Raw genomic sequence first — 15562 nt, 5'->3', positions numbered from 1 at the left:
ATATTATATTATATTATATTATATTATATTATATTATATTATATTATATTATATTATATTATATTATATTATATTATATTATATTATATTATATTATATTATATTATATTATATTATATTATATTATATTATATTATATTATATTATATTATATTATTATATTATATTATATTATATTATATTATATTATATTATATTATATTATATTATATTATATTATATTATATTATATTATTACATTACATTACATTACATTACATTACATTACATTACATTACATTACTATATTATATTATATTATTATATTACATTACATTACATTACATTACATTACATTACTATACTATACTATACTATACTATACTATACTATACTATACTATATTATATTATATTATATTATATTATATTATATTATATTATATTTATTATTTTGATTAGCAAACCATTTCATAATATACAATTACATAGCTTTTGTGATTAATCACTAAGCTTTAATTTTGTTCAATTTGTAATAATGAAAATGCATCCTACATATCAGATATTTACATTACGATTCATAACAGTAGCAAAATTACAATTATGAAGTAGCAACAAAAATAATTTTATGGTTGGGGGTCACAACAACATAAGGAACTGTATTAAGGGTCGTGGCATTGAGAAGGTTGAGAGCCACTGCACTAGTGAAATAATGAAATTGTACATGGATGGCTGAAGAATTTAAAATAAGAATCAAGGACCACCTGCTATGGGAAATTTCATGAACTCTAAGAATGCACTAAATTTGGTTTCAATGTGACTACTCTGAAGTTTAGGGTAGTTATCCCAAGCAGTGTGAATGAGAGGCTTCTGGGATAAAAACATTATCTGGATTCCCCAGAGAAGAAAAGGAAAGAACATAGAGAAGATTAGGCTGTCAAAAATGAAGGGAACATGGAAAATATTTACTTTTTCACTAAGAACATGACAGTCTGGAACCCAGTGTGTGCTTGAGAGGAAAGTACACATAACGTCCTCTTATCCCAAATTCAAACAGTGCATTGCATACCAAATGAAAAAGCAATGTCACCTCTGTCAACCTAGAAGAACTCTAGCTGTAAATTGATGGCAGCAGGAAATTTCTTCACAGATTTTGCCGTAGACTTCCATATTCTATCTTCCTTTGAAAGGCTCATTCAATCCACTGACTTTTCAACTGCATGTTCCATTTAAATCTATGCTCAGTAAAAGCAGAGGGAAGTGGCTGACTGGTATGACCTGTTGCTATCTTAAATGTGGCTAATTATGACTTGTTACTTTATGGTTCAGCAACTGATTTGAACTCAGTCACACAGTCTTCACTCTTCAGCAATATGGCCTGTTCTTCGTCCTGTTCTCACCAGCATAGAACCTCCTTGATACAATATCTATAAACTTGAACAAGAAATTTACTCCAACCTGAAACAATATTGCAATATGCAATATAAAAAAAGGTGCTCATAAAAACAAGTGGGGGTTGATTAAGTAATCCACCTAAGTGTTAGAATTCCTTATCATTCCTATATATACTTCCTCTGTATGTTGTAAAATTAATATACAGATTGATTGTATGCCAGAACTCTGCATCTTCAACTTATTGAGAGAGGGAGATTAATTTTTGCAAATATTGCCATCAGATTTATTTTATACTGGAAATGTCCATCTTCAACACTGAGAGAAAATGAGGATGATATTTGAACATCCTGTCTATAGATGCAGCTAATATCTATAGCAGGGGTGTCAAACTCAAGGCCCAGGGGCCAGATCCTGGCCCGCGGGATACTTAGATTGGGCCATGGGGCCACCCTGGAAACAGAGAAGGACATGCCCAAAGTGCTTCTGCCAGTGAAAATGGGCTCCCAAATTCCATTTTTGGCTGCCACGGCCTCCTGCAACCCTCTGCCAGTGAAAATGGAGCTCTGGAAGGCCACATTCTATTTCCATACAAAGATGGAAAAAGAAATGGACTTTTTTTTTCAAAGAGAAGAGGAAAGAAGAGACTTCCTCGCAAACTGTATGGAATATTGCTAAAGCATATATCCAGGGATTAGTTATAACTCACATGGGGAAAAAAAATAAGAAGAAACAAAATAAGAAAATGCTAGAAGAAGAACACAAAAAATTATAATAAGAATTTCAGAAAGAAGCACAAAAAAGAAATTAAAAACTCAAATAGACTTAATAAAATACAGAATGAATCTATTGGAGAAAGATGAAAAGAAGGAAAAAAATCAAAAGTGCAAATCAAAAGTTTTTTGAAAATGCGAATAAACCAGGAAGATGGCTGATGTATAAACTGAAAAAAGAGAGAGAAATAGAAATGATACATCAATTAATAGATGAGAAAGGGACCCTGTACTATCAGAATCAGCACAAAATAATATAAATATTATTTATTGATATTAATATTAATATAACTATCACTATCGATATCGATGAAAATCACTATCACTATCGATATCACTATCACTATCAATATCAATATCAATGTCAACGTCAATGTCAAAGTCGATGTTGATGTTGATGTTGATATTGATATCGATATCGATATGGTTATTAATATGGATATGGAATGAATATGGATATGGATATGGAATGAATATTGATATGGATATGGATATGGATATGGATATGGATATGATATTAATATTAATATTAATATCATATATATTAATATTAACATCAACATCAACATCAACATCGACGTTAATATTAATATTAATATTGATAATAACAACAACAACAACAACAACAACTCCGCCATTGCCGGTCCCAAGCCCAGATGAGAAAGAAGGAGGGTTGGGGTCAGGTTGGCAATTGGCCCCATAAAAAATGAAAACCCCCGCCAACCCATACAATATGGTGAAAGAAACGAATAAAAATTTTATACCTCATCGATCGTCGCGCAGGTTAACAAGGGCCGCGGCGGATGTTGGGGTCCCTGCACATCCATCGACAAGTGGGCTACAAGTGGACCAGCCAACCAAACGACAAAAGTATAGCGCAGATGAAAACCGTGCCATAATGGCCTGTTACTACAACTCAGAGCCCAAAAAAAAGAGGTTATTTAAAGCGAATGTATGAATTATGGAAACAACAATATCCAGATTCAAATGTTAGTGAACAACGACTAGCAGATCAAAGGCGATTTATTATATGGAATAAAGTGTTTAGTGAAGTTGAACTTGAGGAAATTCAGGCAAATTGCAAAACCAAAAAAACAATATCACAAGCAGAAATAACTGATATTCAAGACACAACTAAAGACATTATAGTAGAACTCCCAAAAGAAGCTCTTGGGGAGGAAATAACACCACCACCACCACTAGAACCAGTTATCACTGAACCAACTGATGAACTAACTCAAAAACAAAAAGAATTGAAGGATAAGATCATGGAGCATTTTCTGCTTAATGAGGAAAGGCAACGTTTACCATCACTAAAAACTGTGCCTAAGAAAATTTTGGCCCCTATCATGAAAATGGTTAATGGAGTGTTTTCAACAATTGAATCGGGATCCATCTTGGAAACAAACCAGTTAATGTACAGCGCAGCTGTAATAGTCACTAATGAACTAGGCATTAAAATTAAAGTACCTAGTCACACAACAGAAAAAGCATCAAAGCCAAAGTGGAAAATCCGTTTAGAACAAAAAATCAAAAAATTAAGGGCAGATGCTAGTAACTTAAAGAACATGCATGAGCAACGGCTTAAAAACAACAAAATCATAGATCGGCTAATCAGAAGATATAGATTGGATACAAGAAACATCAATGAAACTGTAGAGATTGTAAAACAGCAGATAAAAGCAACAGCTATAAAAATTGAAAGATATGAGGCACAAATCATCCAATATAAACAAAATCAGCAATTTCGATCAAACCAACGGCGTTTTTATCAAAGTCTTAATGTGAATGGTGACACCAAAAGTGAAAAACCAGAAAAACAGGCCACAGTTGAATTCTGAAAGGAATTGTGGGAAAATGCAAAGGACTACAACAAGGAAGCAAAGTGGATACATGACTTTGAGAAAAGCATTGGCAACAAACAAATGCAAGTATTAGAAATAACAACTGAGATGGTCAAAAATCGAGTTAAAAAGGTAAAGAATTGGACATCACCTGGAAAGGACCAATTACATGGTTTCTGGCTCAAATATCTGACCAGTTTACATGCAATATTGGCCAGGCAACTGAATGAAATTTTACAAAAGGGCCAAATTGATGAATGGTTGACAACTGGAAAAACATACCTGATTCAGAAAGATGCAACTAAAGGAACAACACCTGAAAACTACAGACCAATAACATGCTTGCCAACAACCTTCAAATTACTCACAGGCATTATTGCAGATAACATGATGGATTATTTGGAAACAAACAACATCTTGCCAGTAGAGCAAAAAGGCAACAAAAGAAGGAGCAGGGGCACAAAAGATCAGAAAAACGAACTTGAATATGGTCTGGATTGATTACAAAAATGCATTTGACTCACTGCCACATAGTTGGATCATAAACTGCTTAGAAACAACTGGCATTAGCAAAAATATTACATCCTTTACTGAAAAGGTGATGAAACAATGGAGAACTGAGTTGGCAGTAGGGAATGAGATCTACGGAATGGTTAATATCAAGTGAGGAATTTTCCAGGGTGATTCACTTTCACCTCTTCTCTTCATCATCGCAATGATCCCACTATCAGTAATCTTTTAAAAAATGAAATTAGGCTACCAAACAACCAAAGAAGCTGAATTTTTTTTCGCATTTACTATATATGGATGATTTGAAACTCTATGGAAGGTCAGAAATAGAAATCCAATCATTGACAAACACAGTCCGAGTATTCAGCACCGATATTTCAATGCAGTTTGGCATGGAAAAATGTGCCACTGTATCCATAAAAAGAGGCAAAATCACTGCATGTGAGGGAATTGAAATGCCCAATGGCCAACTAATTAAATGCAACGAAAATGAAGCCTACAAATACTTAGGCATTCTGCAGTTGGATAACATCAAGCATGGAGAAGTAAAAACTATTGTCAGGCGAGAGTACACCAACAGTTAGGAAAATTTTGAAATCTAAATTGAATGGCCTTAATTATGTATTGTCTTTATGTTCAATCAAGGCCATAAATACCTGGGCAATACCAGTTATAAGATACACAGCTGGTATAGTTAACTGGACACAAGCTGATTTGGACATTTTGGACCGAAAAACCAGGAAACTAATGACAATGCACTACAGTTTACATCCACGTGGTGATACTGATAGACTCTACCTGCCCTGAAAATAGAGTATATAGAGTATAGAAGTTTATTTGTATGCCGCCCTTTTCCCTGGGGGGACTCAGGGCGGCTCACAACCCAAAAGGGAGGGGGAGAGAAACTTTTAACATAAAGACAATACATAATTAAAAATACAACATTCATACCATTCGGGCGGGTTACAGTCTTAGCCCCAGGCCTGACGGGATAGCGAGATTCTGAGGGCTGTGCGGAAGGTCTGGAGGTTGGTGAGGGTACGAATCTCCACGGGGAGATCGTTCCATAGGGTCGGAGCTACCACCGAGAAGGCTCTCCTCCGCGTAGTTGCCAGTAGGCATTGAGCAGCAGATGGAACTCGGAGGAGGCCTAATCGATGAGTTCTAATAGGTCGTGTGGAGGTAATCAGGTGGCAGAGGATTATTACAAGTGAAGCAAACAGTTGAAGAAGAAAAACATGCACTGGCTGATTATTTAAAAGAAAGTCAAGAACATTTATTAATTGAAGTAAAGAACAGAAATCTACTGAAGGCCCAACAGACGAAACAAGAATACAGAAAAGATGTGATAAAATCAAGAATGGAGAGTTGGCAGAACAAAGCACTGCATGGCCAATTTCTGGAAAAAATAAAAGATAAAGTGGACAGTGAACAAACTTGGTTATGGTTAACAACAGGTATATTAAAGAAAGAAACAGAGTCACTAATCCTGGCTGCGCAAGAACAAGCTATCCGCACAAATGCCATTAAGGCCAAAATCGAAAAATCCTCTGATGATGCCAAATGCAGACTTTGCAAAGAAGCTGATGAAACTGTTGATCACATACTCAGCTGCTGTAAAAAAATCGCGCAGACTGATTATAAATTGCGGCACAATTCAGTAGCACAAATGATCCATTGGAATTTGTGCAAAAATTATAATATTAAAACAGCAACAAACTGGTGGGAACATCAGCCTGAAAAATTCACCAAAAATCAGATGGTCAAGATCTTGTGGGATTTTTGCATACAAACAGACAAAATACTTTGCTGCTGGACTGTCTATTTTTTTAAAATCTCTTTTTAGATTTAACTTGAGTTTTAATTCAGGTTTCATTTTTAAAAAACCCCAAAATTAGCTGGTACTTACCTAAGAGTTTTAGACGACCTTCCATCATGGTGAAGGCAAGCATTAAAAAAGGTATAACATACAGCAGCTTCATCACTTTCTTTCAAGATGATAGGATCTCAGCAAAAAATCTAAAGTGCAAAAAGAGAATGGATCTATTCATTTACCCAGAGGACTGTGGGGTCCTTTGGTGTTCTCTGAACGTGGTGGTTTTTAATTATTTTAGGGAATTTTTATTTATTTATTGTTTATAGAATGTTTATTACAAGAAATGTTATTTCTTTTTGCAAATGTTTTATTTGTGATGCAACATGTTGCTTTTAAGTGCTCAGACCAGGTTTATGTGTTTCAAAGTGGCTGCTTTTCTATGGGCAGGCCAGGTTTGTTGCAAAGCAGTGTGTTTCACCCTCCTTGTTTAGGTAATTCTGAGGTGGTTGATGGTTCGGTGAGCGCCTGTCCTTTATAATTTTCCACATTGCCTTGATGGTTTTTATTCCAGTGACTTTGTCTTTCCTGTCCTTAGGTTTAGGGAAAAAAAACTGGTTTTATTGGCAGTCTTTTTTTTTGGGGGGGGGGGGATTCTTATTTTTTTTAGTGTTTTCCTAGCACTGTCATGTGTGTGTGGGTATGGGTGGGTGTGTAATGTCCCGCAGTTATCTATGCATTAATAATGATCTAGTAATATTAATAATATCTAGTAATTAGTAATATCTAGTAATAATATTGTCTTGGCCACTCCCACCAGGTCTCATGGGTGGCAGGCCACTCCCATCGGTCATATGGGTGGCAAGCCACTCCCATCTGGTAACATGGGCAGCAAGCCACTCCCACAAAGGAGGCCACACCCACAGAGTAGGTTCAAATATTTTTTGAAACCCACCCCCTGCCATAAACACATTGTAATCCCACAGCAAGGGAGAGTCATCGTTATGCAAAGCAACCATCCAGGCTGCCGCTTTATTCTCCAATGCCATAGTAACAGCTCTTAGTTTAGCTTCCTCTGATGGGAAATACTCTCCATATTGTTCCATGTAATTCCAGACCTGCACCAGTAAAAATCCCAGCTCTTTGGGGTCTCCTCCGTACTTCACCCCAAGGGAGGGACCTTTGGCTGTAAAGCCCCTCTTTGAGGGGCTCAGATGGCTGCTGCTGCTGCAGCTGGGGCTCCCCCATACCGATCAGCTTCACTGCCTGCCCTTAGGGCCCTCCCAGGGTTATACAGGTCTTCTACAGGTCTCTCCTCTTGCTCAGCAAATTCAGCCTCCCTCTCAGTGTGGCTTTCACAGAAATGGTGTTTCTCCCATGCCTCTTGAATGTTTGTAATGTTTGTTTGTAATGTTTATTAACATTTGTAGGCCGCCCTTTTCCCTGAGGGGACTCAGGGCGGCTCACATAAAATCAGGGAGGGGAAATACAAACAATGACATAAACACATATAATAAAAGTAATAAGCAACATACATTCATCATTCGGGAGGGGCAACTATCCTTGTCCCCAGGCCTGACGGGCTAGCCAGTTCTTAAGGGCTGTGCGGAAGGCCTGGACGGTGGTGAGGGTACGAATCTCCACGGGGAGCTCGTTCCAAAGGGTCGGGGCTACTACTGAGAAGGCCCTCCTCCTTGTAGTTGCCTGCCGGCACTGGCTGGCCGATGGAATACGGAGGAGGCCCAATCTATGAGATCGAATTGGTCGCAGGGAGGTAATTGGCAGAAGGCGGTCTCTCAAGTACCCAGATCCACTACCATGCAGGGCTTTATGGGTGACTAATAGCACCTTGAAGCGCATCCGGAGATCGACAGGTAGCCAGCGCAGCTCGCGGAGGATAGGTGTTATGTGGGTGAACCGAGGTGCACCCACGATCACTCGCGCGGCCGCGTTCTGTACTAGCTGAAGTCGCCGGATGCTCTTCAAGGGTAGCCCCATGTAGAGCACATTGCAGTATTCCAGCCTAGAGGTCACAACGGCCCGAGTGACTGTTGTGAGTGCCTCCCGATTCAGGTAGGGTCGCAACTGGCGCACCAGGCGAACCTGGGCGAATGCCCCCCTAGTCACAGCCGTCAGGTGGTGGTCAAATGATAGCTGTGGATCCAGGAGGACTCCCAAGTTGCGAACCCTCTCTGAGGGGTATAAAATTTGACCCCCCAGCCTGAGTGATGGAATATTGGTCGAATCTTTGGGAGGGAAACACAACAGCCACTCGGTCTTTTCTGGGTTGAGCACAAGCTTGTTAACCCTCATCCAGTCCATAACGGCCTCAAGGCCACGGTTCATCACGTCTGCCGCTTCATTGAGTTGGCATGGGGCGGACAGATACAACTGGGTATCGTCCGCATATTGATGGTATCTGATCCCGTGCCTACGGATGATCTCTCCCAGCGGTTTCATGTAGATGTTGAATAGTAGGGGGGATAAGACCGAGCCCTGAGGCACCCCATATGTTAGGGGCCTAGGGGATGATCTCTGCCCCCCCACTAACACCGACTGCGACGTGTCCGAGAGGTAGGAGGAGAACCACCGCAACACGGTGCCTCCCACTCCCACCTCCCGCAGTCGTCGCAGAAGGATACCATGGTCGATGGTATCGAAAGCCGCTGAGAGGTCAAGGAGGACCAGGATGGAGGAATATCCTCCATCTCTGGCTCTCCAGAGATCATCGGTCAATGCGACCAAAGCGGTTTCTGTGCTGTAACCGGGTCTGAAGCCTGACTGGAAGGGGTCGAGATAGTTTGCTTCCTCCAAGGACCGTTGGAGCTGAAAGGCCACCACCTTCTCAACAACCTTCCCAAGGAAGGGAAGGTTGGAGACTGGGCGATAGTTATTAAGAACAGCTGGATCCAAAGATGGCTTCTTTAGGAGGGGTCTCACCACCGCTGCTTTCAGTGCAGCGGGGAAGTTCCCCTCCCGAAGAGAGGTGGTCACAACCGCCTGGATCCAGCCTCGTGTCACCTCACTGCTGTTAGTAACCAGCCATGAGGGACACGGGTCCAGTACGCAGGTGGAGGCACTTACAGCCCTCATGGCCTTGTCCACATCCCCGGGGGTAACCTCCTGAAACTCAACCCAGAGATGTTCTACCTGATCCTCTTGTGCCTCGGCTGGAACTGCGGGGATGGAGTCCAAGTCCGACCGAAACCGAGCAATTTTGTCCGCTAAGAATTGGGCATAATCCTCAGCTCTGCCCTGCAAGGGTTCCCCCGCTTCCCTTTTATTTAATAGGGAGCGGGTTATCTTAAACAGGGCGGCTGGGCGGGACTCAGCGGATGCAACCAAGGTGGCTATGTGAGATCTTTTCGCTGCCCTAAGTGCCCTGGTGTATTCCTTGGTGCAGGTGGTTACCATTGCTCGGTTCGATTCGGACTTATCGGACCTCCATCGGTGCTCTAGGCATCTCCTCCGGCGCTTCATCTCCCGGAGTTCCTCGGTGAACCAAGGGGGTCTCCGGGATCCGCCGCCTCGGAGGGGCCGTAGTGGCGCAATCCGGTCGAGGGCCTCCGATGCTGCCGAGTGCCAAGCAGCAACCAGAGTCTCTACCAGACTGTGGGCGAAAGTATCAGGAATGACCCCAAGCTCCGTCTGGAACTTTAACGGTTCCATAAGTCGCCTGGGGCGGAACCACCTGGTCGGTTCCTCCTCCCTACAGTGGGGGTTTGGTCTCCGGAAGTCGAGCCTCAGTAGGCAGTGGTCTGACCACGACAGGGGTATGATGTCGTTACCCCTCAGACCAAGGTCACAAATCCACTGCTCCGAGAGGAATACGAGGTCGAGCATGTGACCCGCCAAGTGGGTTGGGCCCCGAATTACTTGGGTCAAGCCCATGGCTGTCATGGAAGCCATGAACTCCTGCGCCCCATCAGAGTTTTCACCGAGCGAAGGCAAATTAAAGTCCCCCAGGACCATCAACCTAGGGAACTCAATTGCCAGCTCGGCTACCGACTCGAGGAGCGAGGGGAGGGCTGCTGCAACGCTGTTGGGAGGCAGGTACGTTAACAGCAGACCCACTTGACCCTTGAGGTCCAACTTTATCAGCAGAGACTCACACCCGACAAGCTCCGGAGCAGGGACCCTACGAGGAACTAACGACTCCCGGATAACAATGGCCACACCCCCACCCCTTTCCTGGGCTCTCGGCTGGTGCAGCACCTGAAATCCTTCTGGGCACAGTTCTACCAGGGGGACTCCTCCCTCTGGGCCCAGCCAGGTTTCAGTAATACATGCCAGGTCTGCCCTCTCGTCTAAAATTAAGTCCCGGACGAGAGGAGCTTTATGTACCACAGACCTGGCATTTAGCGACAGCAGCCTGAGTCCAGGGTCCTGATTACTTGCGCCATCTGGTCTCGGAGTGGGACTCATAGGGCCGGAAGGAGGGATCTCTGTGATGTAGCGAACCCTCCTTCCCCGGTAATGGCCTGCCCTAAAGTCCCCGCCGTATCTGCCCCTCCCTGTTACGACCGTAATACCCCGACCCTCTCCCGTGTCTCTAGTTCCCTCAACCACCCCCATGGCCCCCGCTTCTCCCGGCAGGTCCTCCGAATCAGACATACTCATTCACTCACCCAAGCAGTCCCCACAGAAAAGTTAAAACATATAAAATACAATGATAATAAAATGGTAAAAGTGGGATCATTCACTCAACCACATACAATCCCATGCTCTCATCATACCAGATAAAAATTGCGTGGTTGTGCGAATTGGTGAAGGCAGGATCTTAGAAGTTTGGCCTTCACGTTAACAAAGTCTAATGGGAGTCCAATAGAAAACTGTATATGGTCCAGAGAAGTATATGGCCAGAAAGAAGTACCAATAATGGCCACTGGAGGGAGTCCAAGTTCTCAACACACTGCCTCTCTGGTGTAATAGTGCTTGATGATAATGAAGGTATTTGATGGTCCAGAAAAATACCAGTAATGGCCACTAGAGGGAGTCCAAATTCCCAGCCAACACAGCACTCCTGAGGCAGTGATGATTGCAATGGTGGCAGCTGATGATAATGGCTGCCGCAGGGAGCCCGTAATTGAGTTCTTTCAGCTTTACTTCTAAGCCAAGCAGGCAGATGGTCAAGCCGTTTAAAGTCCTGTAGAAACAGCGGCGAGATCAAAGTAAAACGCCGCTTCAAAATACAGGGAGGAATATCAGCAAAGCTATAGCGGAGACAGGAAACCAGTTCCTCTGCCTCCCGGCCCCAGTCCCAGTCCAGTCCAAACATCTCTCCTGGACCTCCCACCCCCTCTTCGGGGCATAAACCAGCCCCACGATGTTGTCCAGTCAGTGAGGGGGTTCGGCACCCCTCCAAACAGCGGGGCCAAAGCCTCCGCCTCTCGCACAAAGCCGTCGCCGCCGCTTCCCAGCTGTTTAAAAAGGCCGATGCAGAAAACCACGCCAGGGGGGATATCGTCGTTCCGGAGCTGTTCCTGGAGCCGCTCAGAGGCGGCCCCCTCCCCAAACAACCACCTCCCTGGGAGGGCTGAAGGCTGGCGCCCAAAAGGAACCCCTCCGTTACCATGTTAGGGGTCCTGGGCGCCGCGGTTAGTGTCTTCTTATCCTCAGGCATTCGGAGCGGCGGAATTTGGCAGCCATTCTATTCTCACGCATAAGCATATTGAAGAAGTTTCAAAGCATGGGTAATCATGAGGATCTCTTATTCGGCTTCTTTCCAGGCAGCCTCTAGTCGCTGGCATCGGCTGATTGTAACTCCAGGCAGGAATCTCCTCAGGATCACTCCTCTGCTCCACTCCCAATGACCATCTGGGACAGACAGATCTCTCCTCCAAATCCAGTTCAGTCAGCTGTTCTGGTCAATGCCTGGATTGGACATTCTTCTTTGGAGGTTTTTAAATTTTATTTTTCTTTATGTTCACTCCACTCGGAAAGTGTTAGCTCTGGGATGAGTGTAAAGGCAGATCTTGCTTAATGTCATGCGCGCCTTCATCAATAACAAAGAAAGAAAACTCTCAAATCCATTGCTTGTGGAATTAAAGATACTTTTGCTGGTTATGAAAACATAGCAACGAAAGAAAAGCAAGATTTGAGCCAAAAAGATGCGAACAAGTACATATCAAATGATTACCCAGCTCCCTCCCTCTAATTACCCCAGTCCAATGTCCAATCTGCAACTCCCTAAGGTGTCATGTGGGGCACATCTTCAAAAGGCCTCATCAGGTTGATATGCAAGATGGTTGGCCTTGACCAAGACCAAACATGAGCCATCAGCATGCTCAGAAAATGATGAGAACAAAACTATCTTCTACATACTCCTCCAGTACCATATAATTTCCTTCCCAAATGTCATAACCCCACCTGCCCTGTTTCCATGGCAGTCAATGCAAGCGAAGCAGAGGCTGACATTATATCTTCCTTATTAACTCCAGTATAGAGGGACCCTGTCAGGACCTCAAGCCTGGGGGGACGAGGGGGATCCTTGAGCATGCTCCAGCAAAACACCTTCCCTTATCATTCTCCTGTGTAAAGATTGGGCCTTTTTTACTCCATCCAGTGTGAGTCCAGTTGCTAATCCCCCCCCCCCTCCTATCAAAGAGGATCCTGGGCACTACAGACAATAGAGAAATGAGGAAGGGAGCTGCTGGCACGAGGGAAAGACAAGTAGCAAAGAAAGAAGAAAAAGCAGCTTTTTTCATTCATGCTGGCTGCTCCATTGCCCTTTCCTCCTTTCAATGCCACACCAGGGAGGCTGCCCCAACCACCATCACTGAGGCCCTTGCTTCCCCCAAGGATTTCTTTGCCTACCTGACTTCCAGCTCCATTGCATTTTTCCATTGTGTTTCTTGTCATTTTGGGCAGGGAAACAAAGTTTGGGAGACTAAAAAAACCTTTAATCAATCAATTCCAACTTCTTGGGGGAAGGGGGAGATCTCACAAAGTTGGAATTGATTGATTGAAGGTTATTTTTAGTCCCACAAACTTTGTTTCCCTGCCCAAAATGGCAAGAAACGTGATGGAAAAATGCAATGGAGCAGAAATCGGGTAGGCAAAGAAATGTTTGGGGGAAGCAAGAGCCTGGGTGATACTTGGTGGGGCAGGCTCCATAGGGTGGTGCTGAAAGAGAAAAAAGGGCAACAGAGCAGCCACCATGAGGGGAAAAGGTGCTTTTTCTCCTTGCCTGCTGCTTGTCTTTCCCTCATGCCAGCAACTCCCTTCCTCATTCTGGTTTGCATTGGGCTGCTTTTCACCCTTTGCAAGCTTCACAGAAGCCTCGGGAGGGTGAAACATGGCAGAAAATTAGCAGGCTGGTGCAAGCATGCATGCTGGAGCTGACAGGGCAAAGCCTCGTGTGCCCTCAGACATAGCTCTGTTTGCCATCACGGCTATAGGACAGGGTGCAAATCTAACAAATAATAAACGAGAAGAGTGGTGAGCCCAGAGCTATAAAACAAGGCTCGTGTATAAAGATAAAGTTGTGGTTCCTGTTTGGGAGAAGAGAAAAAAGGTCTAAGGGAGCTTCCCTGGAAAACCAGAAGAGAAGGCCCTTGGGGACCAGAGCTTCATGGAAAGGGATGGAGGGAGCCCACTAGCTGCAGGGAGTGGCTCAGCCATAACCATGCAGGGGATGGAAGCAGATCTTTGCTGATGGAGAAGCCCAGTTTTGAGTGGACAACTCTGTGGGAGACCTCGAGAGTGGTTTATCCCAGAACAGAGAAACAGGAAGTTAGAGAAGGTGAAGCACAATATACAAATCCCAGATCTTTTTTCTATAGAAGGTGATATCTGGAATTTTTTTCTTTAAATAAGTGTTTTCTCTCTTGTCAAAAAAAAAAGTGTGAGGAAGAGGATAGACAGAGGGAGAAAGTTGCTAGAGACCTAGAAGAAATCCTGAATCCAGCATTGTGTTGTATAATTGTGTTGAAAATCACCTGCTGCAAATAACTATAGATAGTATATTAAATCAGGGGCCCCAATGGGCCATGGCCTATTTGGAATTGGGCCACTCGAGTTGCTGGCCAGCCCGCTATTCCCACAAGGGCTCTGGTCACACATGCTAGTCCACTGTTCACACAGCCCAGTTCCCCTACCTCTGTAGTAAATAGAGGTAGACCTCTGTAGGAAATAACATAAATGTCTGTAGTATTATGTGCTTCTATATCCATTGCCAGCATTGCAAAACAACACACCTCCAGTTTTTTTTTTAAAAAACCTGCTCAAAATGAACTTTTATTTATTTATTTATTTAAAACTTTTATATGCCGCCCAATCCCAAAGGACTCCGGGTGGCTTACAAACAAAATATAAAAAACATAAAAACAATACAATTTAAAACAACAATCATCCATCATAAATTCATTCTAGTTGGGGCCGGACCTCAGTAATGAGGTCAACAGCCCCAAGCCTGCCGGAACAGCCAAGTTTTTACTGAAGGTCATCAGAGCGGGTATGGTCCGGATTTCCCGGGGGAGCTGGTTCCAAAGAGTCGGAGTAGCCACCGAGAAGGCTCTCCTCTGAGGGCCTGCCAGCCACCATTGTATGGCTGACGGCACCCGAAGGAGGCCCAATCTATGGGATCTTACTGGTCGCTGGGAGGTATGTGTCAGCAGGCGGTCTCGAAGGTATCCTGGCCCTAAGCCATGTAGGACTTTAAAGGTGATAACCAACACCTTGAATTGAGTCCGGAGACCAATAGGCAGCCAGTGCAGCTCACGGAGAATAGGTGTAATGTGGGTGTACTTCGGCACACCCACTATTACCCGCGCGGCTGCATTCTGAACTAACTGCAGTCTCCAAACGCTTTTCAAGGGTAGCCCCATGTAGAGCGCATTACAATAATCCAGCCTCGAGGTAACAAGGACATGAGTGACCGTTAGAAGTACCTCCCGATCCAAATAGGGCTGCAATTGGTGCACCAGGTGAACTTGGGAAAAAGCCCCCCTGGCCACAGCTGACAGATGATGTTCCAATTTCAGCTCCCAAATTGCGAGCCCTCTCTGAGGGGTGTAAATTTTCTCCCCCCAGGGTTAAGTCCTTCGGGGGCAACATCCAAAGCCACTCAGTCTTATCGGGATTGAGCACAAGTTTGTTCACCCCCATCCAGACCCTAACAGCCTCCAGACATTGGCACATCATGTCCACCGCTTCACTGAGCTGGCAAGGGGCAGAAAGATATAATTGAGTATCATCAGCATATTGATGATACTTTACCCTGTGCTGTCACATGATCTCACCCAGCGGCTT

This window comes from Thamnophis sirtalis, unplaced genomic scaffold (genome assembly GCF_051295495.1).
Source record: "Thamnophis sirtalis isolate CommonGarterSnake01/CBP01778 unplaced genomic scaffold, rThaSir2_p1.2 scaffold_7, whole genome shotgun sequence".
Lineage (NCBI taxonomy): Eukaryota > Metazoa > Chordata > Lepidosauria > Squamata > Natricidae > Thamnophis > Thamnophis sirtalis.
This window is presented reverse-complemented; position numbering follows the sequence as displayed.